This window comes from Alligator sinensis, unplaced genomic scaffold (genome assembly GCF_000455745.1).
Source record: "Alligator sinensis unplaced genomic scaffold, ASM45574v1 scaffold458_1, whole genome shotgun sequence".
Lineage (NCBI taxonomy): Eukaryota > Metazoa > Chordata > Crocodylia > Alligatoridae > Alligator > Alligator sinensis.
The window spans coordinates 1,566,844-1,591,574 of record NW_005841944.1 but is presented as its reverse complement, the minus strand read 5'-3'; the positions used below and the strand labels follow the sequence as shown (position 1 = coordinate 1,591,574).

Below are 24,731 nucleotides of genomic sequence, written 5' to 3'. Positions count from 1 at the left end.
GAAGGAGACTTGAGGTGGAAAACTATGCTGGTACCCTTGTAACTATGAAGGGGTGAGACCATTGTGATTAGAAGTGCTGTTACAAAGATTCAGTGTGGTAAGAGGAAACAGGGAACCTGATACCTTAGTAGTGGATCCGGAAATAGAAAGGCTCAAGGCAGCAATCTCGAAAGTGATGAAACTTGGCCCTCTGTCATTCCAAAAACAGTGTTTCATAATATTATACATTTTCCAAGGAAGCCTGGGCGGGTTAAAAAAATACCAAGAAGTTGTTTCTTTTTGTAAGTGCATAGACATGGTTCCCCATCATCTCTGCAGGGTAATATTTTCCTTCATATGTCTGTCTTAATCATATGAAATTCCACTTCTGACGTCTAAAATATTTTATACTTTTGGCCATTTGAGAACAGGACACAAGCTCCCTGCTACCATTTTCCCAGAAATATGCCCTGTGAAAAAGTGTCAGAAATCTGAAAATTACTCTTTGTGATCCCACCTATTTCAGTGCTGGTATTAAAAGATAATCTCAGGAAACTGTAGAGATGCTTTACAAGGTGATGTCTATTCCCTGGGCAGAAAATAGTTCAGTTTCTATCTTATTCCAAAATTGCTGCTCCACTCTCAATTTTCAGATTTGTGACAACTAACAGAATAACTGCTGTGCTGCGCCTACGTCCCCTGTAAATCTCATCCTGGGTGTTCTAATGTCATCCAGGTATCACATCAGAAATGTGAAAGTAATCTACAGTTTCTGCTTTAAAGTACTTGTGAGACTTAGGATATGTTTTTAAATTGACCTCCCAGTCAGTGGGCCTCATTACTGTATAATTGCATTAAATTTAGAGTTTTGTATTGCATTTCCTGAACATCCAGAGGGGTCACCGAGAAATCTTGTCGTTATGTTCAAATTGTTCTTAAACTCTTCAGCTTTATGGAATCATTGCCAAGATGGAGCTTTGGGAATTGTGAGCCCCTCATGCTACAGGACAGCACATTTCAGTGCAGCTCTAGGAAATGCATTATTCAGCATCTGAATGGAATACCTCTTTAGCTGACTGCTGTGCCCTGTTGGAGGGATTGTAATGATTTTTCCCATGGTGTGGCATTAGATAAGCATAAAGACCACAAAAGGATTTCACTCTGAAGCCCAGTTAGCAGAACTGAGTTTTCTTGCACAATGGGATCGCTGCAGGAATTATATCTTATTTGGATATATTTACACTTTCTGTTTTACCACAAACTTCATGCAACATGGCATATTACCTCTTTGCTGTGCTTTGGGTTGGAGCCCTAGGCCTCCTTCCCTGTGCCTGACAAGCAGGCTTACATATTCCTCGCCACTATCCTCTGCATTGAAAACCTGGAGTTGGGCCTTGCCTCTCTCACTAGAAATAGATGTCTCAAATGAAGTGGAACAGCAGTACCATGACATGGCAGCACAGCTAATCTGCTTCACTGGGCAAAACACACGTAGCCCTTTGTCTGACCCTTGATGGTGCAGGTCAAGGAGTAATGTCATCTCTCTTGTTCATTCAGCCAGACCTGTGCCCTGGGGCGTGGGTCTGGCTGTGTGGGGGAAAATGGTAGGGGATGTGGGGTTGTCCCACCCAGCCAGACCTCCAGGTACAGCTCAGCAAGAAAAGCACCATGGAGGTAATAGACTCTACCACTTTATTGCAGCTGGCGCTTATTACCACCTTTTGTTATGCCACGGATTTTCTTTTCATATGGTGCAACAAAGGGTATCAACGCCTATTTGTTCAGCATTTATGCCACCATAAAAAATGTATGGTAGCACAAATGGGATCTTGGGTGACATCTGTTTCCACCCTCTTTGTCTTCTGGCAACCATCAACTCTTTACCTGCTCTGATTTGTGTCCTTGGAGGAGGGCTTCCCAGTGCTAGATCATGCCAGGGATAGGGAGGCAGCCCAGCACCGCCCTCAGCACAATCTAGTGGGCGATAGGAATCTAGCGCTGACTCCCCGTCCCCTGCCAGATCTTGCAGCTGGACTGACTTCCCATCCCCAGCCTATGGTTGAAACGTTTCGACTTACTAAATGTTTCGACTAGCCTCATTTTGCTTCGAGGCTATTGTATTTCGATCGCCTTTGTTTCATTCTGATTTTGCTGTTATGACCTCAAAATGAGTCGAAACAGTGTTGAAATAAAATGGCCGATGAAATTTTGCGCAGCCCGAATACACACCCTGATTTTCCCTGCCCCACCCCCATCGAGATTGGTCCCTGTGCACCTGGATCTCACCCCAGGCCACCCAGTTCAGGCCCTGTACCAGGATCAGCAGATAATGATATTTTCTCCTTGTAAGAGATACTTAGGGCTTTTTTTTTTACTGTATAATTTAAATGCCTCAGATTTTTTAAAGCAACACTTTAGTTAATGAACAGTGAGGAGTTTCCCCAAGCATTGCTCATCAGCACAAACTCAAAACTCTACCTTCAGATTCACAGTTCTGAGAGAAGGACTTAAAAACACTAGGCAAGGAGAAAATTTTCTTATATATTTTTCATCTTATGATATTCAAGCTGTGGAGATTTTGAAGTCATTTTTGGAAAGATTGGAAGATAGTAAATCTAAAATATTGTAGAAAATCATCATACTCTTGTGAAATAAGCCAAGCTTGAATCTGGTGCAATTATTTAAAATAAATACTCTTGTTCCTAAGCACTACGGCAGTGATTTGTAAGGGGTGAAAATTCATCTAAAAAGTTAAAAACTAAGTACAGCAGGAAGAAAATTATTAAATTCTTTCCTTGCAGCCATGTGGCCAAAGTTTATTGAAACCAAACACGATTAGCGGTTTAAAGGTTTTTTTTCAGAAATTCATAGAAATGTTGAGAACTGCAAATCTCTCTAACAAAGGTATTTACATCTTGCTTGCATTTCTGTATTAATTGGACAGAAATAATGAGGTTAATAAAGCTGAAAACTGCAGTACCTCATACTGTTTCAGCAATTTGTAGAGGTTCCAATTATTGCATTTAATTCACATATGTGAATTATTTTAATATCACATCAGCCAAACCTGTGTCTATGGTAGCAAGTTTCTATTCAAGTGTCTTTTACAAGTTAGTACAGGGACTTTGTTCAGAACTGCTGGGTTCTATTTCTGAGCTTCACATGTCTCTTTCAATCACGTGTAAAATTGGTAAAGAATTTTCTACTTTATTATAAGCCTGGGAGCTATGAGACTCATTTTTAAAGGGCTATGAGTGTTGAGTATATTTGGTTTTTATGTTAATTTGTGGAAGACACTATTTTATGTTAGATAGGTTTTAAGTTTTATGAAACTCCCATGAATAGTTCCCCTGACTTGATTGGAATAGCTTTACGTTCATGGCATAGTTTCATGGAAATCAACTGCACTGTTCCTGGCTATAGACGTAAGCATGTACCTCTATGTTTACAGGATCAAGAGCTAAGTAAAAATTCCTTTGTATTAGAGCAGGGGTTGTCAACCGGGGGTACATGTCTCCCTGGGAAAGGTCCCAGGGGGTACGTGGGGGTGGGCGAGGATGGAGCATTACCACCCCATGCCACTACCTCACAGGAGCAGGGCTGGTGTGGGGCGAGAGTAGGGCTACACATATGCCATGCTACCACCGCTCTGCCACTCGTCAGCCCCCTCCCCCCAAGCTCTGCATCTGGCTACTTGCCCCTGCTCCTGCTCTGCATCTGCCCACTCACCATGCCCCCTCCCCACCCCACTCCAGGTCCAGTTGCTCACCACCCTCCCCCAGGGGTACACTTATTAAAAAGAGGGCCACTAGGGGTACACATATTTAAAAAAGGTTGAAAATCCCTGTAGAGAATGTGAATCAGCTGCTGGCTATTCAGTTATAATCAGAATTCAGGCACTTTATTCCTTTATTCCAGTGATTTGAATCACTGTTCCAAATTGATTGAATCCAAAGATTCAGAGAACTTCAAACCAATTTAGACCTTTTTATTGGTCCCCTGATTTGATTCGGATTTGGAGATTCAGCCACTGAATGGGGCCGAATTTTTTCTGAATTGAATCAGCACCCAAAGGTTCACACAACCCTGGTGGAAAGTAAAAATGTTCTAGTAGGTAGACTTCTTCCCCTGGGTGACTAACTTCCTATTAATCTATGGCTAGGACATGAACTTCCATTTAGAATCCCATAATTTATGCCACTTTGTGTGGGAAGAGATAGTGAGGATATATCTGCTAAGGCATTTTGCCATTGACTTAAATGAGGCCATGATTTCCCCCAGCTGCTGAAGTGAGTCTGCCATCTCATGTCACCCAGGCCATTGAGTAGTTCTCAAATATAATGATTAACTACTTGGTTCAAATACAGTCTTTTGACACCAAGGCAAAAGGTGATTTATCTACTCCTTGAGATCGTTTGGATTTAAATCATGCATTCACTGGCATTTGTATTGGTCAGTGGTTATATTCCCAAAACACTGAAAAATAGCTTCTCTCTCTCAGTACCTTCCTTCTTTCAGTATTTGTTAATACCCTTTCCTTCTTTCTAGCCAGATTCCATAGCTGTAGATTTCTGAATGGCATCATTGTAATTTCAGTGTTGCACCTGAATTTGCTGGGGTGTGCACACTTTTAGGATTCCTCTTGGTTTTGTCATCTTAAGCTATACTGTTGCTGCCGGTGAGGGATTCTATTTAGCTAAAATATTGCTACGAGTGGACAGGAATGTTACTGATTTGAAATATTTATTCATACACATCCTATTAATAATTCTTCATTCTGTTTCATGAGAACAAGTCTGTCATGAACAATCTGGCCTTTCATCTCTGTCCATCTTTGAATTGGTCTCAGCTAGCTTGTTTTCCCTCACAGGCAGATAGATTGCCTTCATGTGTCATTTCTCATCTATTCCAGATTGCATATCTGTGGTGTATGCACAAATGCTCATCACAAATTTCAGTAGTCCAATGTTGTCACTCTTTGTGAATTTATGATCCTCTGCTCAGAATTGAATTCACCGATTACAGAATACAGAACGCCTTTGGGTTACAGGTTGTTCTGTAGCGTGGTCTGGCTCTTAGCTGGTACTTGCTCCCTCCCACATGCAGAAGCTCAGATTCCTACTTTAGTAGGATTTTTTTTGTACTACTTCAACTTTTTTTCTTCTTAATGAACCATGTCACAATCCCTGTGGAGAGCTCTTAGGTTTTGTGCATTCTTTCTTTGAAATTTTTGCCCTTGCACACTTTTGTGAAGCTGGTCTTATATGTGTTTGATCTGCTAATGAATGGTTTCTTTTAAAGAAACTTTACAATTTCCTAGTCAGCCTACATTTTATCTTGTTTATTTCCTGCTGCTATACAGCTTTATATATGTACGTGTATTTGCAAAGCAAATTTGTGCTCACATAATACTTCTCATTGTTCCTCATAATTTTTCTGTTTTTTAATAATACTTTATAGTAACTGCTTTGGCTATGGAATTTCATTCTTTTGTGATGTGTTTGATATTATGTGTTTTGGCCATTAAAACTGTGAGGTCCTAGGGCCTCACATGCAATGGTGATGGTCACCATATAAGAACTGAGAGAGAAAAATAGTTAGAAAACTTCAATCTAGCTTCATATTCTGGTGTGCCTTTACCCCCATATTTTGGCAAGGAAGAGGTTAAGAGCCATCTCTGATTTAGCATTTCTGATGTTTGCCTTCAGTAAATATTACTTTTGAGGTATGAGTGCACAAGCCAACATCAAACTGAGAAGCATCTGTTTTATCTGGGTGAATATTAAAAGACTAAAGGGAATAACTATGTGACACTGTTCCACTTTTTAGATCAAAGGGAAATCCTCATAAATAGTGCAAAAGGAGTAAGTGGAGAACAGTTTTGTTGTCTTCATGCTACATGCCTCAAACTGCTTCTGCTGGGAAAGTACTTTTTCCCTCAGATGTCTTGAAAAATACAATTTGTCATACCTGCTATGTTGAATATTGGCCATCAACATATGTCTTTCAGTGATATGGAAGGGCATATCAGGAACTGTAGCACTACTCCTTAGAAAATTGTAATGTGTGTTATCATGAATGGGTTTTACTTAGCATGCCAGCTCAAAAATAAACTTCTGTGCCATTGGCTTTAAGAAAAACTGCTCCTGGGTTTTATATCATTCCAATATAAATACCCACAATTACTTATTCTGTATCACATTTTATATGCTTGTATTTAATGTTTCTGATGTTGTAACTCTAAATATACATCACATTTTCAAAAAAATTTAAATCATAATAAGTAACAGTTGTAATAAAAATAGTATATCAGATATTTTGTTGTTGCATTAGACAATAGTGGAAAACAATAATGTCAATGAAATCATCATATCTTTTTATGGAAAACAAATGCACAGTAAAGGCTGTAAGTAATATAACTTTCTTTGATAAAGGGTTGTTTCCTCTGTATACATGAGAGTTTAGTTTAAATGGAAAAACACAATAATCATTTCCCCAATCCCTCACTCTGCAAGCCAATGTACAAAGGGACCATCACAAATGAAGGGAGAAACAAATTGTGAGAATCCCTGTGAGGGAGTAGAGATGCATATCTTTATCCTTTTAGTTCACAGTGAATTTATATCAAGCTATTTCACAAAACAAACTCCAAGTTCCATGAGCCTTCCCATAGTATGAATGCAGTCATCCATGAACACTGTCTTTTGTATAGCTGCATTTTCTCTGTGTGTGTCATTTTTTCACCCATCTGTGTTATTCCTTTGAACTCTGAATGTGCATTTTGGCTGAAGCTGACAGAATTCTAAACTAGAATGTTAATGCCAGTGGCTTCTTCCACTCTCCATGCAATACTTTATGGGACCAGCAATTCAGACAGTAAGATATTTGGGCTTTAAAATCAAAGGACCTATTTTGCCAGCATATTCTAATTATAGAAACATGCCTTGTGTGTTCCATATTTTTTCTTTCTTTTACACATATATGCATAATTGTCTCTTTGCTCATCTAAGTCAACCTAGGAATTTCAGAGAGAAGGATCCACTGTCTTAGCCATCAAATCTTCCTAATATATCTTCTATAATTTTGAACTAGAAGGCTCAAGTCCCAACATTTTCATTTGGATGAGCTGGTATATTGAGAAATATAGTAATAGTATTATTATACACCGCAACCAATAATGAAAGTCTTACCATGGTGAAAAAAATCTTTTTTTAAAATCTGTTCTAGTTGTAATAATTACAGAAAGCTTTATAGATTTATCTTGAATTTCAAGTCATGTAAACCTGGAAGGAATATACTCTCAGATTTTAACTATATCAGTTAACTCCTATCCTATTACAACCAGTGAAAGTAACCTCTCCTTTCACATTTTTAACCATCCCATTATGGCTTAACTTAAATCTTGCTGAGGTTGTCAGGTGTAACAGTTGCCTTTCATTCAAAGTAAACATCAAGAAACCATTAAATTCCTATATGTGACTTGGTAACTGGAAAAATTACAGCCTCCACCTCAGAAACAGACACGTTACTACTCAAAATGCAGAGGCACAGGTATGGCATGTGGATGAAGCAATTTCATTGGCTACAGTTTTGTGCAAGTTTGTATTTGAAAGGGAAAAGAGAGAAGGAATCGCCAAACACAGTGACCAAAACAATGGAAAGGTGGACCTGCAGAAAAGCTGAGAAGGAGCGTTGAGGTCAAGAGCTGGCTAAAGGAAGCTTGGAGCTGTGAACAACGAAACTCTCGTTTGATTCAGGATTCCGTACAAGCTTGTGGCAGAGATACCTGAATCAATCCAATTTGTTTTCCTAATGTGAACAATCCTCACAACTTCAAACTTTGGCTGGTCAATAACAATATGTATTAAATGATTTGGTAGTTCTATTGCCGATGGCTGCATCTTTGAATTTGTCTCTTGCAGCAAACCTGTAAATCCATGGTACTCTGCAATGAAGAATAATAACCTTGGTTTGCTCACAAGTGGGATACCTAGATTCTTCCCAACTATCATCTGTACTGGAAGTTGTATTGTGAAGGGCTGCTTGGTGACTAAAATATTGCTGCTTAATCTGTACTTTCATTGAAACCATTAATTTTGGGGTTTCTGGTACTCAGTTATGATAGTATGCGTTGCGATTTTTTCACTAACTGCAAGAACTATAAAACAGAATGTATTCATTTAATAGCTGATGAGGTATCTTCAAGCTCAATCAATAATGCTTTTAGTAGCTACAATGACAAGAAAAAATATTTCCCTCCCCCGCCAGTAAGAACTAGATACATTTAGCCTGAACAAGTCATTTCATTCCTGGTTCTCTTTATGTTCATCCTCATTCAGAAAATCTAGGTTATTGGGCTTCTGTCTTTAGCTTTGAGCAAGCTGTTGGAGGAATAGCTGGACTGGGTGCTTTAATCAAAAAGAGACTGAATGATTTAATATTGTGTATGTAGTTTCTATGTCTCCAAGTGTTCCAAGATAGCTGGTGCTAGAGTAAATATGTCCTTATTTTATTCAAGACATGACTTTTGTGTATACCTATTATAGTAGAGGCTTCAGGATCACCTGCAAACATGAAGAATTTTACCCACCATTGACAGTTATGCTCTGTACAGTTCACTCGCTGCAGTAAGACTTTTTCTCTTAAGCGTCTAATGTTGAGATACTGTTTGAGACAACACTTCTGGATTAAATAGATCAGTAACTTGGTCTGCTATGAGCTCACATCTCCCTCTCCCATTTAGATGTGAAATGTATTTCCATATTTTATTTTCTGAAACCCCATTCTGAACAGCCCCATGATAGCAACATCTCAAACTTTTCAGGCTTTGAAATAATTGAAAATACCTCAAATACTGATTAATTTTCAGCACTGTTAGAAAATGACTTAAAAAAAAAACAGCCCCCCCCCCCCCCCCCCCCCATTTTTCATAATCTGAGACAAAAGTGGTTGCAGTTTTCTGATTGGGTGCAGATGCTGTATGTGCTCAGTGCTACATTAAACTAAATGCAGTTAAGTCGGCACAGTTTTCTTTGTGCTTGTCTTTTTGTTACAGAACGAAGCTGTTCGATTGCCTTTCATCAGTCTAGTTGTTTAAAATGAAGTGCAAGCCTTGTTTTGTTGTCCGCTGCAGGATACCCTGGCAGGATTGTCTACTCTGTCAATTAAAAATCAAAAGAAGTGTTGACAAAAATCACAACTTAATCTAGAAAAATATAACATTTACTCCAGTGTAATTTTGTAAATTCTGGGCCTCGTTTTACTTCCTATCTCTGTACAGAACCTCCAGTACTTTCAACTGGAGTTTCCCCTATGGAGTAGCATGGAAATGTATGGTTCTATGTTATATTTGGTGGTTTATGACACATGTCCCTTGGCACATGTATGTAACTGATAAAGCTTAAGACTATAGCACTGTTGGGCTTAAGAGCAAAAAGGACTCAATCCCACTTATCCTGCTCTGTCAGACAAAAAAAACCACAAAAAAATCCCCAAACCAAAACAAAATAGGCTATCTAAATGCACAGATTGGCAGAATGTTGCCTGTGTGCCTAAATCCCACTTTCAACTGTGACTTGGGAATCAAAGGCTGCTGAGACATGTGTATTTAAAGGAACAATGGATTCTGATCCCTGATCCCAGTAATTGCACCTCCTTCCACATGTGCATGCCACAATCAGCTGATTGCCAGCAGCACGGGCGTGACTCCAGGGTTTCGGTACCAATACAGTTTCAGAACCAGCCAATGATCAGCTGATTGTCAGCTGGTAGGGACTGCACCGAGGCCACTTAGAGACCTTGATGCAATCCACCCTGCCACACCACATTCCTTTTAAGATGCAATAGAAACCAGCCACAAAATTATTACACATATTCTGTGTAATAATTTTGTGGCTGGCTTTACATTTTGTCATGCCATTAATTGCCTGAACTTGAGGCCAGGTTACACTTTTTTAAGACAAGGATGGGCAAAATACTGCCCACAGGCCACATGTGGCCCACCAAATGATTCTGTCCAGCCCATGGCTGCTTCTGTGAAGGAGAACTGTATTTGGTCCATGGCCACTCTGGCTTTTGGAGACTCTTGCCCTTCTCCCTTCTCCATGCCAGCCAGTGGCAGCAGCAGGAGCCCCTGTCCTCCCTACCCAACATTGTACCTTCCAAGGCAGTGGGGGATGAGCTCTTGGCCAGGTTTCTTCCCAAAGAAGCTGTCTGCATGCAGTTCCTCTGACTCTCTGGCTGTTTGCAGACCAGGCAGCCCAGCCCCTGGCAAATCAAAGCTCAGCGAAGGTTCTCCTTGCTGGTGAGGGAGGAGGTGCAAGGGGAAGATAGCCAGGAGTGGCAAGTTATCTGGGCCGTGCCAGGCCAGAACCCACCAGGGGTATGGGTGCTGCTAAAGCGGTGCCATACTGTGTTCCTGCTCACTGCTTTGGGCTGCACCGTGTAGATGTAGCTAGAGTAGCTGCTGTGGCTTCTGCCTGACCTAGTGCAGCTCCTGCCCTACCCCAAGTCCCCGGCATGTGACCAGGCCCGACTAGTGTTCCCACACACTGCCTCAGACCACGTGGGCACAGCTGACACTGCTCCTGCCCAACCCAGTTGCATGCTGAGGAGTTGGGGCAGGGGAGGGAATACAGGGGAGTGCCAGGAGCTGTGGGTTATTCAAGCCAGGCCAGGCCAGGCCAGTACCATGCTGTGTTCCCTACTTCTCCCTGCACCCCCTCCCCTGCCTCAAGTCCCTGGCATGCAGCTGGGCCAGGTGGGAGCTGCTCCAGTTGCACCCACGTGGCCTGAGGCAGTGCATGAGAAAACCGCATGGCACTGGTCCAGCCTGGTCGCATGCCAGAGACTTGGGGCAGGGGAAGGGATGCAGGGAGAAGAAGGGAAAAACGGTTAGGTTCCCTAATCTTTGTCCACTCACAGATCAGGGATGAACAATTATTTGGGCTGGAGGGCCACTTAGGGAGTTTTGGTGGGCTGTTGCGAGGAGGTGGGGGTGTTGACCCATCCTGCAGCAGCTCACCAAAACTCCCTAAGTGGCCCTCTGGCCCAAATAATTGCCCACCCCTGCTTTAAGACATGATTAACTGGCTTATCACATTTTAAATGTAACATCTGTCATGGGCCCAAGTGAGTGAAGCACATGAGGTCTGCCCCAGAAGCCAACTTCTTCCACACTGAAGGAAATGGTTTCCAGGAGGTTGTTTCCAGCCAGGGCACTTGGGAGGGGGGCCGGGGGGGGGAGGAGGCAGGGGAAGGGGGGAGAGAGAGAATCTTGGCCCCACTGAAGTTAATGGGAAAACTCCCAATGACTTTAGCGGGACACATATTTTGCCTTGAGTCATACTTTTAAGAATCATTAGCAAGGCCTTTTCAGACAATCCCATTTGTTTGAATAGGATACAAGAAATAAGCTGGTTTCCATGACAACAAGGACCTAAACTATATCTGATTTTATGGATAAGAACCAAGATATTGAACCAAACATGGGGGGAAAATAGATGTTTATGATGCTTTAGAGCACACCTGTGATGAATTTCAATCTCCCAATGATCTCAATGAGCTTTAGATCATGCCCTAACTGGAATATGACCCTAAGTAGGCAGATTACAATGAGCTCTTGCTGAATTCCTTGAATGTTGTTCATAGAACCTCAGAGCCCATGTAGCAGAGAGATCCACTCTGAATTTCTGTGCTTTTCCATAAGTGCTGGGATGATGGATGATCTTACTACAAATGACAAAGAACTTGAGTCCAAAATCGTCATTTTCACTATTCTAGTCTGATGCTTTACTTCTCATTCAGGCAAAAGTCTTCTTGAATTCTATTAGTGAAGTCAATAGAAGCTTTGTCTGAGTAAGTAGTGTAGAGTCTGGCCCAAAAAAGAATGCTATTTAAACTGGATTTATTGGCCTTTAGGAAAGGGGACGAGTTGCAGTTTTGTCTGTGAAAATGTTACTGTGCCAATGCAAAAACGAGATATTGTAAGTATGCAATGGATTGGATTGCTATAGGAATATCAAAATAAGGCCAAAATCCAGTGGACTGCATGTTTTTGCAATACAGTGCAACATAAGGAATGAATTACATCACATTTAACTCCCTCTGAGATATGGTCTACATTTCTTGTGTCATTTACTATGTTGGCAACCAAACAATAAGTAAGATGTATCACAGACAGAGCAGCAAAAAGAAATGCTAACCACAGATTGTGTCATCTGCCATTAATAGTTTACAAGTAATAGAAAATACAAAAGAAACATTCACAGCAAATTAACTCAAGTGGCAAAAGCAACAGGGTATGAAGATGTGTGGAATATGTTGAGTATAAAATTTTAAAATGGATGGCTTATTTACTCCTTTAGCAGTTTTAGTACAGATATCTTGCCTAACTTCAAATAGTTCTAAAAAGGATTAGATATAATTAATGCTGTATGACCTCCTTTTTCCTCATTTTCAAAGAATGTAGAGCTGTACGTCTAATGAGGACCCCTGAAAGGACTATTATGTTCAATTGTCTCAATTATGCAAATAACGTTGAAATTTTAGCAGAAGGGAGGGGACACTTCAAATTAAAAGTTTCAGCTCCTGCTTTAGCCCTTCTGTGGTGCCGGCATTCTTACAGTGAGTGTAGCCACTCTTTGCAGAGAGGTTTAACAAATTGGAGATTTGGGCACTATCAAAGTAGATTTGTTGTGCCTTGTTCCGCCATGAGATGAAAATACCCTCTGGGCAGGGAGATGGGTCATGAGACCACTAAAGGATTACCTTCAAAGAGAGTCATGAGATTGGTTTGAACAAAGAAGCTGCTCACATGCTTATCATATGAGATTCTCTTCTTAAAGTGGTGGAAACCCATCTACTTGGGAATTCTCATGAACTTCAGAGGGGCTAGAAGTCCCAGCAAGAAGATGAGAGAGAAATCTGAAGAGTAAAGAGAAAGGTGGGACAGAAACTCAGAATTAAATACAATTTATTTAGATAAAATTTAAATCACCTTTCCAAACTGAAAACTTCCATGTGAAAAGCAGGTAGGACTTATTTTCAAACTGCTTTACTTTGAATTCCTGACTGTCTTCTGCATTATTTTCTTTTCCAAGATGGTTAAATGCAGATGAGATTTAAGTTAAAATGCTGCATAGTAAATTATGGTTGGTTGGATTTTACAACGAAGGTGCAATTACAGTATTCAAACCATTCTTTTTAGGCTTTTCTTTGTTTATTTGGAAGGAGAAGTATCCAGAAATATAAGTTGCAAAAACAAAACAGAGGAAATAGCACAACGTTCAAGGTTCAATTTGTAAATAGCTTACAAGTTCAAGAACTATTTTTAAACAATGCTTCAAAACAGGCAGGTGCTTTCAGTGTGGCAGTAATAGAGAGAACAAATGGTATAGCTACAAGACTTGGTGGGGAAAATGAGTCTTATACATTTCCGTGTGTGAATGTTACTTCCCGCCACATTTGTGATAAATGGAAATGGAGTTGTAGAGAGTTGGCTTGTATATTTGCTTGCCTTTCAGATTGAACAGTTTTTGTTTTACATTTTTGTTTTGTAAGTCAGTGCTGGCTTTGATCACTCACCCTTTGATAACCAAACTTTCTTTGGGACCTCTTCAGGTATTTTGGTAGTCTGATACATGACAAAGTACGTTTCTGACTCAGAGCTGCATTGCTAGCTATCCTTAGCATTTTATAAAAGGAGATGGTGCATATTTGTTTCATCAGCATCTTGACTATTCCATCATACTATAATGATGCTGTGCCTCATGAACCAATAGGGAAACTCACAGGGTGACACTCTGAGAACAGAAGTCTTGATGAAGATCTCCTCACTCAGATCCTCCTTCACATGGATTTCACCCCCAACCTATTAGGGGCATGGGAAGCCAAGTTCAGCCATAGTTCTCCATCAGCACTCAAGCAAGATGACTTCACGGATCCGCATTACCAATGATTCCCCTGGCTGCTGTCCAGAAGGATCGCTACAGAAAAGGTGGTATCAGCCTTTGAGACAGCAGTCTTTGCTTTGTACTGTGCCAGACAGTGGCATTGCCAGTTCATCTGTCCATCGCAGCATCTGACCTGTCGAGTCTTCATTCTAATCCAGAGCCAAAGTCTGGAACTCTGGAGCTCCTTCTTCTCCATGGAAGGATGTGGAGACAGTACCATAGGGACAGCTGCCTCTCTCCTGTATAGAGGGAGGTGATCCATGCACTTCCCCTATTCCTAAATTTTGTGCGGCACATGGGCTTTTGTTATTAGCATCAAGTCAAAGCCACAAACATTCTGCTTCCCTGATACAGATATGTAGCCACCCAGGTCTGTTCTGAAACTTTGCATGTTGCAGTGCAAAATTTGCTGTTTCCATGGAAAAGTAAATGGAACTATGTTGATTATGCCACCGTGAATTTGGGCTTGAAGTCTTGACTCTGCAAATTTTATGAAAAGGGTTTTCCTAAGAAGGCAGTAAGGATTAATAACCTCCTGCATATCAAGTTTGAAAAACCTCTGTTAATTACTTGGTAGCTGTCTGCAGTTAAAAATTTTATGTTATTTAGAGAGATGCAGCTGCAAATCAGATTGTATTTTACCAGGTTTAATAGTAGTTTTTTTCATTTATTTATAAGCCCTTAGCATTATCTTTTGTTGAAGTTAAGACCTATTTTTTCTGTCTTCAGAAAATGTCCATCTCATTAGATGCCATAAAAAAATATTTATTAACATAGCAAGAAAAGCCTTTCCCTGATTACATTGGGCCTACTCATTTCTAACTCAGGCTTAACAGATGTGTAAAAACTTTGCCAGAATATGGACTATATACAGGATTGAGCCAATTTTTTTTTTAATTTCATTTATTTAAGCAGCATTTAAACATTTTTTTTTCTGATGAATTCACTCAATCCAGTGATTTCAGTTCTGGGTACTGAGCTTTCGAGAAAACTGTGTCAACCTTGTTTTGGCCATTTTCAGGGAAAAAAAAGTACTATGGTAAAATATTATAAATGATGTATATTTAGTATCTCCCAGTCAGCTACAGTGCCTCTCTTATGAAGACCAAAAAAAAAAAAAAAAAAGTGAGGCCGTCTGTGCAATCACTGCAGCCAAAGAGTTAAAGTATACAGAGATTCTTCCCTATTTCAGAATGACAAAGTCTTCAGGGTGTAAAATGTAGCCAGTTCTACCATGACACATAATATTAAAGCTCATGTACCACCAAGTGCCTGAAAGTAATTGCTTTAATGGGTATAAAATCAGCCACAACAAGTAGCAATTTTCTACAGCCAGAACAGTTTAGCAGACTTTTGCCTGCAGAGTCTTGCTTTCATGAAAACTGTACATGCTGCAAATTAATGTTAATCTCCTACGGGAAAAATTGGCTAACAAATATATAATGTGTGTATTTTCAGAGAGACAGCAAGGGAATAAATGCCTGTGTAACTTTTTTTCCAAAAGAAACATTAATTGTATATCCCATTCAAACACTTGAAGTTAATGTTTATTGTTCATAGGGGTCATCTTTATGTAAAGTGTTCTAAATATTTTATAGATCTGGATTATAAATTGGAATGTTACTGTGTGCAGTAATTAAAGAAAACTTTCATAATGTACAGCAAGCTAGCTGTGTAACTTATGTACTGGTATTCTACTTTTGCTCCATTTCTAAAATGAAATTATGAATATATGAACGTATCATACTATTCTTGTCATATTTATACTTAGCATCCATAGCAGTGTGAAGATAGCATAGGAAAAAATTATCTGTTCAGTGTACCATGCAATACCACTCATACTAATTAGACCTGTGAATTTAGGGCTCAGTCTTGCAAATTGTTATGTATACAGGAAGATCTTCTATATTTTGCCTCTAAAAAATGAATTGTTTCATGTCTAGATGGCAATAATCAGAATATTTATGTGATGAATCAGCATATTGGTGCTACTTTTGCTGTCAATGAGAACCATATCATGTATGTACAAATATGTGCTTTCTGAATGACTCATCAGCAGTGATATTTAGGTTATTCCTGGACCTGGACCTGGAACTGCAACCCCTTTTTGGAATATTACAATTAAAAGAATTTAGGTGTTAACAAAAAATTATTCCAGATATTTCCAACAATAGCATCCAGGGCCCAATTTTGCCTCCATCACAGAGACCTTTGTCCTTCCAGTCTAAGTTTTCCTTCTGCCTACCCAAGGTCTAGTTAGATCTTCAGCAAGTAAACAGACATTAACTTACTCTTTTGGGCTTTGGTTCCACAGAAGGTTAAAAGATGCAGATTGTTAATTAGGGTTATTCATATACTTTAAGTATATTTCCTTAAATACTTTTCTGTTGGTACCTCATAAACATCAAGAATGTAAAGTTGGGGATGTTAAATAGGATACATTTTCTGTTTAATCCCTGCCGCTCCCCCAGCTCCTCCCCATCCCCCACACCTTTGCTCTAAAACTGGTGTTTAGTATCATAGGCAACACATAGGGGGGCATGTGCCCCCCCTGTCAGGGCCACTGCTGATGCTGGTGGCAGTGCCTGTGGGAGCTCGCCAGCTCCACCCCCACTGCCGATGCCAACAGCAGCACCTTCAGGAGCTCACCAGCTCCACCGCCGATGCCAACAGCAGTGTCTGCAGAAGCTCGCAAGCTCTGCTGCTGACGGTGGTACCTGTGAGACCTCGCCAACTCTGGCCCTGTGGCCAACGCCGATGGCAGTGCCTGCAGGAGCTCACCAGCTCTGATCCTGCTGCTGACGCCAACAGCAGTGCCTGCGGCAGTTTGCCAGCTCCGCCGCTAACAGCGGCACCTGCAGGAACTCTCCAGCTCCGCCGCCAACGCTGACAGTGGCACCTGCGGGAGCTTGCCAGCTCCAGCCCCACCACCGATGCTGACTGCGGCTCCTGCAGGTGCCCACCCAAGACTTGGGAGACACCAGTCGCCCATGTTCAGTATAACAAATACATTCTTTTCTCAAGTCTGTCTTAGTAGTGCCTTGGCTTCGTATCATGTCTAGCAGACACTGCATGTTAGTGAAAGGGATGGTAAGAAAAGGTACCTATACATGAGTGTAGAGGCTGCTCTGACATGCTGGAATTCCAGCACATCAAAGCAAACTCAATTAATCATGGGCCTCGTGTATCAGCATCCCTGTGCTTAAAAATGGTGGCAGCGGTGCTTGTTGAACAAGCTTTAGTTCAAGCACACCACCACCATTTTTAAGCAGGGGGACTCTGATACAGGAGCCACAGCAGTGCTTTAATTAGAGCGGCTCTCAGAGCCACTCTAATTAAAACACCGCCCCACCCACCTCCGGAGCATGTGTAAAAGTGCCCTAATGTGCTACAAAATACCTTTCTCAATATCACTAGCTTCAGCTAACAAGTTAATCTCTCCCTAATGAAGGTCTAGTGATTTTATACTAGATTATTAGTAGCTACCGTGCTACTTTGACTAACATCAGGCAAGGGCCCATGTGTTTTTCCTTCCCATGAGCTCCATTTTCTGGTACTGGACCTTTTGGATAGGTTGGAGGGGGGTGGGAATTTTGACTCAAAGCATGAATATCTAGCTATCGATTTTGACACAAAGCACAAATATCCATCAATCGATCGATTGATCGAAAGATAGATATTCATGTTTGTGTCCAGATTTATATAAAATATATAATAAACACATAATTATTGTGATTACTGTTGTCACCCAAACATGAACCAAGAATGTTTCTGAAAGCCAAATATGGTACTGGCCTTTTTGGACAGGTTTATGAGGTTTAGTAAAAGACAGGATTTTACTAAAGTTCCTATCATGTGAACCTATTTATTGTTGGTTCTAACCCTGTAAAACTTTTAAAAAATTAGTTAAAGTTTTCCTTAGGCTGAATATTTTTCTGGAAAGGTACTGCCAAAAGAATTCTCAGAAATTCTTGAATAAGTCTAAGGGAAAACAATATGTTATTTCACCTATTTTATAATTCTCAGCTGACCTTTTCTTTGAAAAGTTCTGGTACACCCATGCTTTAGAGGGGGACTTGAAGTTTGGTGGGCTGGGGCGAGGAGGGGCATTGAGAAAATGACTTTGACTAACTTCTGACTTCATGTATAATCTATGCCATTTGATTAATTTCTAACCATGATTTGAGATGTAGTTTTATCTTTTGATCCTCCATCACTACCAGTTCTGTCACTCTGGTCTTTGTCCTTACTGTAAAATAACAAATTCTCTGACAAAGTTGCTAGAAAATGAAGGCCTCAGGCTTAACCATATGAAATCCATCATGGTCAGAATAAGAATTATTTTTAACAGACATCTCCTTTTTTCATTGCTTTCTAATTACAGGCACCTGACAGCTGTAATTAAAGCCTTCATAACTATATACTGATTACCAAGGTGTCTAGTTTTCCCAATGTCCTAGTAGATGTACCTGGATATATTACATCCTGCTAAACAACTGAGTTAGTATCAATCATAACAATTACTATTTTAGACATAACTGTTACAAAGAAAGTAATTATAGCTGGCTTCTTGGCTCAGATTATGAACCTGTTTTGTTCTATTTTTCTACAGCACATTATTAAAGCTAGTGGATGACTAAAGCTCCAGTGGACTATGATAATGCAAATAATAAAAAGTAGTAACCTGGGTTTTGCAGCTCAGAGTGGTCTCTGCTCAATAAGAAATAGGTTTCCAGCTCATTGTGTAACCTGTACACTTTTAGTATTTTTCTCCCCTAAAGCTTAATTATGTACAGTAGTTTTTTTTCAAAGGTGGCTAGACCCATTTCATAACTCTTTTGTTCCTATACTTGGACCTGACTTGAAGTTTTGAGGGGATTGTCCACCTGGCATTTTTGTTCTGTCCCTCTTTTTGAACAGTTCATACTCCTCAACCAGTAACATCTAGTGAAACCGTATCAGATAGCATGAGTAGTAGAGCTACACCTTGTTCTTCTTGTTAAAACCAGGTCCAGAGTGGACTTTGTAGAGCCCTATGCAAAATAGTTATGTTGGAGGTCACTGACAGATTTCTGTGGCTGATTTGAGGCTGTGGGATGAAGTGTTTTTCAGCTGGACAGGTTGGAAATCTTTCTCAGGACTGCTTGAAAATGTCTTGGATGTAAGAGAGATCAAGGTTCTTATGCCTGGGAAAAAGGAAATGAGATGATATCCACAGCTGGTGAGTATGTTGCACTAGAAAAGTGGGTTATCTTGCCAATCTTAGGTGCAACAGGCCAGTAACTGGGGTAAACAATAGGTATGTATGGAAAGGAGAGTGTCAGAATGGAGTTTTCATGAGCATGCACCCTGCAGGCCCTATTACTGGAAATATGGGATATGTATGGCTGGCCCTTTGAAGGGGAGAAAAGCAGGGACATCACATTTTTGACAGGGCTCAAGCACTTGCTATCATTCTGTAACAAGTTGTGGATTACTCTGCCATTCTACAGTTCTAAGGTGACTTTATGAGGAAAAGATGGCAGTGAAAGAGAAACAGAGGAAAGCAATTTTTATTCAAATTAATCCAATCTATGCATTTGGAATGAAAACCAGGGAGGAAGATGGCTCCTATGTGCAGCTTGAAGGATTATTTGAATTCAGTTTTAGATATTCATTACTTAATCCAAAGGAATCAGAACTCTGGGTAGAGGTGATAACTTTTATTAGACCAACTAGATATTTGCACAAAAAAATACTTTATTTGCAAGCTGTTGGGCACACACACCGTTCTTCGGGTATAGGAGAATGCAAAGATTGTAAAATTTCTCCTAGGCGGAAATGAAAATTCATGTCACTTAATCCAGTAATTCAAGACAAAAGTCTATGGGTGAGATCCTGGCTCTGCTGAATTCAGGCCACTGACTTCATTAAGCCCAGGATTTAGAATCATAGAAACAGAAAATGAGGGTTGGAAGGGACCTCAGGGGGTCATTTTGTCCAACCCCCTGCTCAAAGCAAGACCATCCCCAACTAGATCATTCCAGCCAGGACTTTATCAAGCTGGGTTTTAAAAACCTGCAACCATAAAGCTTTACTTTCCTACACTAAAAGTTCTACACTTGGGCATAATTTTCACAAGTGACTAATAATTCTAGCTGTCTGACTGGAGATGCTAAAAAAAAAAAAAGGCCTGCTTTATTCTTTGAAATCAGCCTGTTGAGGTCTGATAAACTGGACATCCAAAACCACTAATCATGTCTGAAAAACTGCTTTATTCTTTAAAAGAATATATATTAACTTATGTGTTGGAAACTGTGAAGAGCCCAAGAGTACTTACTGGGAGTGGGCCCCTAAGCAGGGGAATTTGCCCAGCTGGAATGGTGTGACTAAACTGCAATGGTATCTCCCGATCCACCCTGGCCCTGCTTTATCACCTCGCTGGGTGAGACGAATCGGCCTAATTAAGCGGCCAGGGCTATTTCCGGCACAGGAAAGATGAGATGAAGGAGAGAGAGTAGAAGAAGAAGACAGCAGGGATACCCATCTGCTGCCTGAAACAACAGTCCCCAGGAACGGGGCAAGAGACCTGCTGGGTCTTGTGAGCTTGAAGGAACTCCTGTTCCTGCCCTTGGGTCAGCTAGACTTTTCTGCAACTCCCAGAGATCCAGGATAGCTTTTGCTCAGTTTGTTTACTTCCCAGGTATCTTATTTTCCTCTCAGGTAACAGTAGTTAATGTTGCTGTATTTAGAAAGTCTCTGGACTTGTATAAAAGTATAAATACACATTTGCAGATATGTGCCAGGGATGTGAACATTGTTACCATGTTCCAGGAAACTGACATTTATTTTTTCTCTTTGTCTTCCATTTGTTCAAATCTTACTTAAATGATTCCCTGTAGCTCTTGAAATATTTTAATTTTTGTACTATGCGGTTTAAATTTAACTTAATATGTAGCATGTTTTATTAAGTATGTTGTGGGGTGCAAGTATGTTATGGGGTGCAAGTAGCATTCCTAGAAAAGCATTAACAATTTTTATTCCATTTCTTAAAAAAATGTTAGAATAAACTGCATGATAATGACCCACTAAGTCATGATTGAGAATCCCTGCTCTATCATTTGCCTTCTGCAGTATTCTGCTCTTAATCTTTACTGTAAATAGGTCCCAAATCAGCAAAGTATACTCAAATTTAACCATATATATGATTGCATTTAGGATGTGCTCCATTGAAGGTAGGAGAGACATTGCCCAAAGAACTCTCACAATTGCTATAATGACCACTCAGCTATAGCTGGTCACTAAATGTCACCACTGCTCCATTTAATTATACAACACCAGAAAATTTACATGATAGAGTGGAGGCTGAAGGAGTGCTCTACTAAATTTCCAGATGGTTTATTCCTACATCAGGTTCTCTGCAGCTTCAGAAAATGCATACAGACTCTAGAATTGCAAAGAGAGCTCTGGCTTTGTAAGGAATAAATACCAAGATGTACCACTATTTAATCAGACCTTCCAAAACACTCAAGAGAAATCCAGTGTCTCATTTAGCAGGTGAAATGTGATTTTCCTTTTCAGCCCATTTTATCAAAAATGAAAATACTAGTTTACATATTCAATAGCACTGCGCATTACCTAGTCCTGAAGCTGCTTCTGCCTAAATGTGAGGAGCGTAGTGTGCTTTATTGGGTCACTAGTACACAGCAAAAATACAGTTGATCTTTCTTGCATTACTTATTGATCAAATGTATTGATTCTACTAAACCAGCAGTTAGATCTTGATCTTGATCTTGTTTCCTTCCATTTTCCTTCATGTTTTACATCCTGTATCACAGATTTTACATCCCATCTATGTTTTCTCACTGCAGGATACAGGTACCTGCTCTTGATGATAATGGTCTGTACTCAGAATCCGCCTCAAGTCAGGAGAATAAAACCCAATATTATTCAGGCTTGGCAATAGGTTTGAGACTGGAAACCAAGAATTTGCAGGGGTTTTATTTTGTTTTGCTTTGCCTTTATTTAAGAGACCTTCATCGCTTTCATTAAGAAGAATAAATCTGCCACAAAGCATTTTGAAGTGCAACTTCCCAAGATTAGGTTCTGATTAGCACATTCTGGTTTTATAATAAGAAGGATTTTTGAACGCCTTTAGTTTTAACAAGTTTGCATCTTGCTCTTTTATGTTTCTTAGAGTTCAGTGGAAACCAACAGAGTGTTTGTTAGTGGCATGATCATGCTGGCATTACCTATTTGTCTGTCAACATAATGCTCCTACTGGCTGTTGGCCTGAAATCTGTAGTTAATCTGTCACAATCCTTTCAAAATTCTTCCATTCAAAGGCTGTTAAAAAGTACTTCATTTTTTCCAAACTCAGTGGGACTTTATATATACTTTTTTTTCCCAAGAAACCAAATACATTCTTCTCTAGTGTGATCTAGTTGCTTTTCAGAGGTATACAGAATCCATATCTCATAAATGGGTAACATTCCTATTTTCTGATAGTGGATATGTCTGCTGAAGTATTTGCACTGGATTTATTATCAAGCTTTGAGTAAGAAGATTAAACAGACAAGAGCAAAGAAACTTCAAAGGCTGACCAAACGTGCTTTGTGAGTTCTTAGTCCACTGATCTGTAATGCCTGCTTTTGCCTTCCTATCATGAGCAATGAAAAATAAACCAGTAGTGCATAATGTATTGTTTGATTGTAGTGGCTGAGCCCTAAATGCATTTGAGACGTGGGTGTACAATGCTTTTTTTCTTCAATATAGCAGCAGAGAATGGACTTCACTGTTATAGGGTTTTCTAATAAATATTTGGCTGAATTCAGATATACCGTAGAGCTCTTTTTAGATATTACTTGCAAAAGCTTTTTTATCAGACACAAATGAGGGAGAAAGTGTGTTAGACTTAAGCTAGATTTTGTTTGTTTGTTTGTTTGTTTGTTTTCCAAATTGTACTTAACTCTAATGTTTCTGCATGAAGAAAATCAGGTAGCAATAGAAAGTTGGTTCTTTCACAGAGTACAGGGTAGTAAAATAATCTATGATAACATTATATACAGTCAATCTGCTTTGCCATGTTATATTCTCAGTGTCAACTATCAATTAGATTTTGAGCTGCTAAGTATGGTTTTCAAATCTGTGGGGTTTATGAAGGAGATCTGTCTATCCAGATCCTACTTTCTGCAGAGTCTGAGTCCTTGAAGAGGGAAGTTATTCAAAAAACATAATATTTGCATACACAAAATATTCAATGCATTTAAAATGCTAAAAAGAGTGGATTATCAACAAAAGTCCTGTGATGTTATTCTTTCAAAGCCATGATAATTATATAGTATACCTGAGCACCCCAACTGGGGGTTTGGTATAGACAAGTACAGTATGTATGTACCCATGTACAGACAACATGAGAATAAGCTGCAGAACAGCATTAAGCCTGGGCATTTTGTGTATGTACACACAAGTTTAACCAAAATCTCTATTTATTGCATATCACAAAGCAGTAGTGCCCATGCACACCGACAACAGCCAAACCCAATACTGACTTGGAAGACTGAATGTGTTGGCTGTAATCATTAAGGCCTGACAGCACTACTGAGCCTCACCCAACATGCAGAAGGCAGTGCAGGATTGTGCCTTATAGACCATGTCACATTTCATTCAGTCTCTTGAGTCGGTGCTTCTGGCAGAGGGTTTATTCGAAAAGATTGATTCTTTCATAGGGAAGGTGGCAGCAATATGTTACAATCCTAGTTCAGGAAGAAAACAGGAAATGCAGAATACATTGTCAAATGTGACAGATGGTTTTATGTCAGTTGATTTCAAAACTACCACTGAAATGACGACTACTGGAAAGAGTAGGAGGCCTTCGAAGTGGCTGCAATAATTTAAAAAAATGAAATGTCTGTCAGGGAAAATAAGAGTGTATTTTACAGGAGAGAAAAATCTTGAGCCTTAAAAACTCAATGAGACTTAATTACGCAGAATGCTATCATCAATAGGAGCACCCTTTAGGCATCTTATCTGATATCTGTACAAATCAAGCAACTGTGCAAGTCATATATCATTGCAAAAAATGGTATTCTGACCTGCACAATAGACATGGTTTCCAAATTATAGAGGTTGAAGCAGCTGCATTTCATCAGATAACAGTGTCAGGCCATATTAGTCCTGTTACTCAGAAAATCCAAGAACAAAATGAAAGTACAACTCAGGATGAGTGATTTAAGCAGCAATTCAACCAATGCAGCAAAACTTTCAACATTGCTAATGACACTGTTGCAAAAGATTTCTGTCTGTGCTAGGACATACAAAAGAAGAACAGTAATTTGAAATATTTCAGAAAATGAAGATATCAGTGTTCTTTGTGAGAATCATATTGCAGCTTACATAGATGGTGTCAAGCAATGTCTTTTAAGAACTGAGGTCAGGTAGGACTGCTCTTGAGAACTGCATCTTATGCCTGTTGGCAGCACTGTTTAACACACAATCTAGATCCTTATGCTGTGAAAATATTTGAAAATCCTGTCTCACACTGTTCATGAAGCAGATAAAGTAGTGACATATATCAGGTGTGGACTAATAAATGATTTTATCTTACTCTGTGACACCCTGAGCCAATGTGATTTTTGCTTGGGAAATTGACCATAGGATTGAACTAGAGTTTTCGTGAATGATTGATCGGCTATCATTCCTTGCTGGTGCTTTCAATAATTACTCTTCCATGGCATGCTTAGCTTACTGGATATTTAAATTGTGAGCCCCCCTGGGAGACTATAACAATTCTTTTTATGCTGTAAATGCATTTACTAGCCT

At 39.8% G+C, this 24,731-nt stretch overlaps 1 protein-coding gene across 1 annotated transcript in view; it reads left to right on the top strand.

The window, feature by feature from the left end:
- Positions 1-12,903: 12,903 nt before the first annotated feature.
- The window catches only part of LOC112549656 (transient receptor potential cation channel subfamily M member 1-like), a 24,248-nt gene continuing 12,420 nt past the window's right edge, over positions 12,904-24,731 (top strand). Inside the window, exon 1 of the mRNA XM_025199442.1 lies at positions 12,904-13,010. The gene's annotated coding sequence lies outside the window, so the exon portion shown is untranslated. The remainder of the gene's footprint in view (positions 13,011-24,731) is intronic.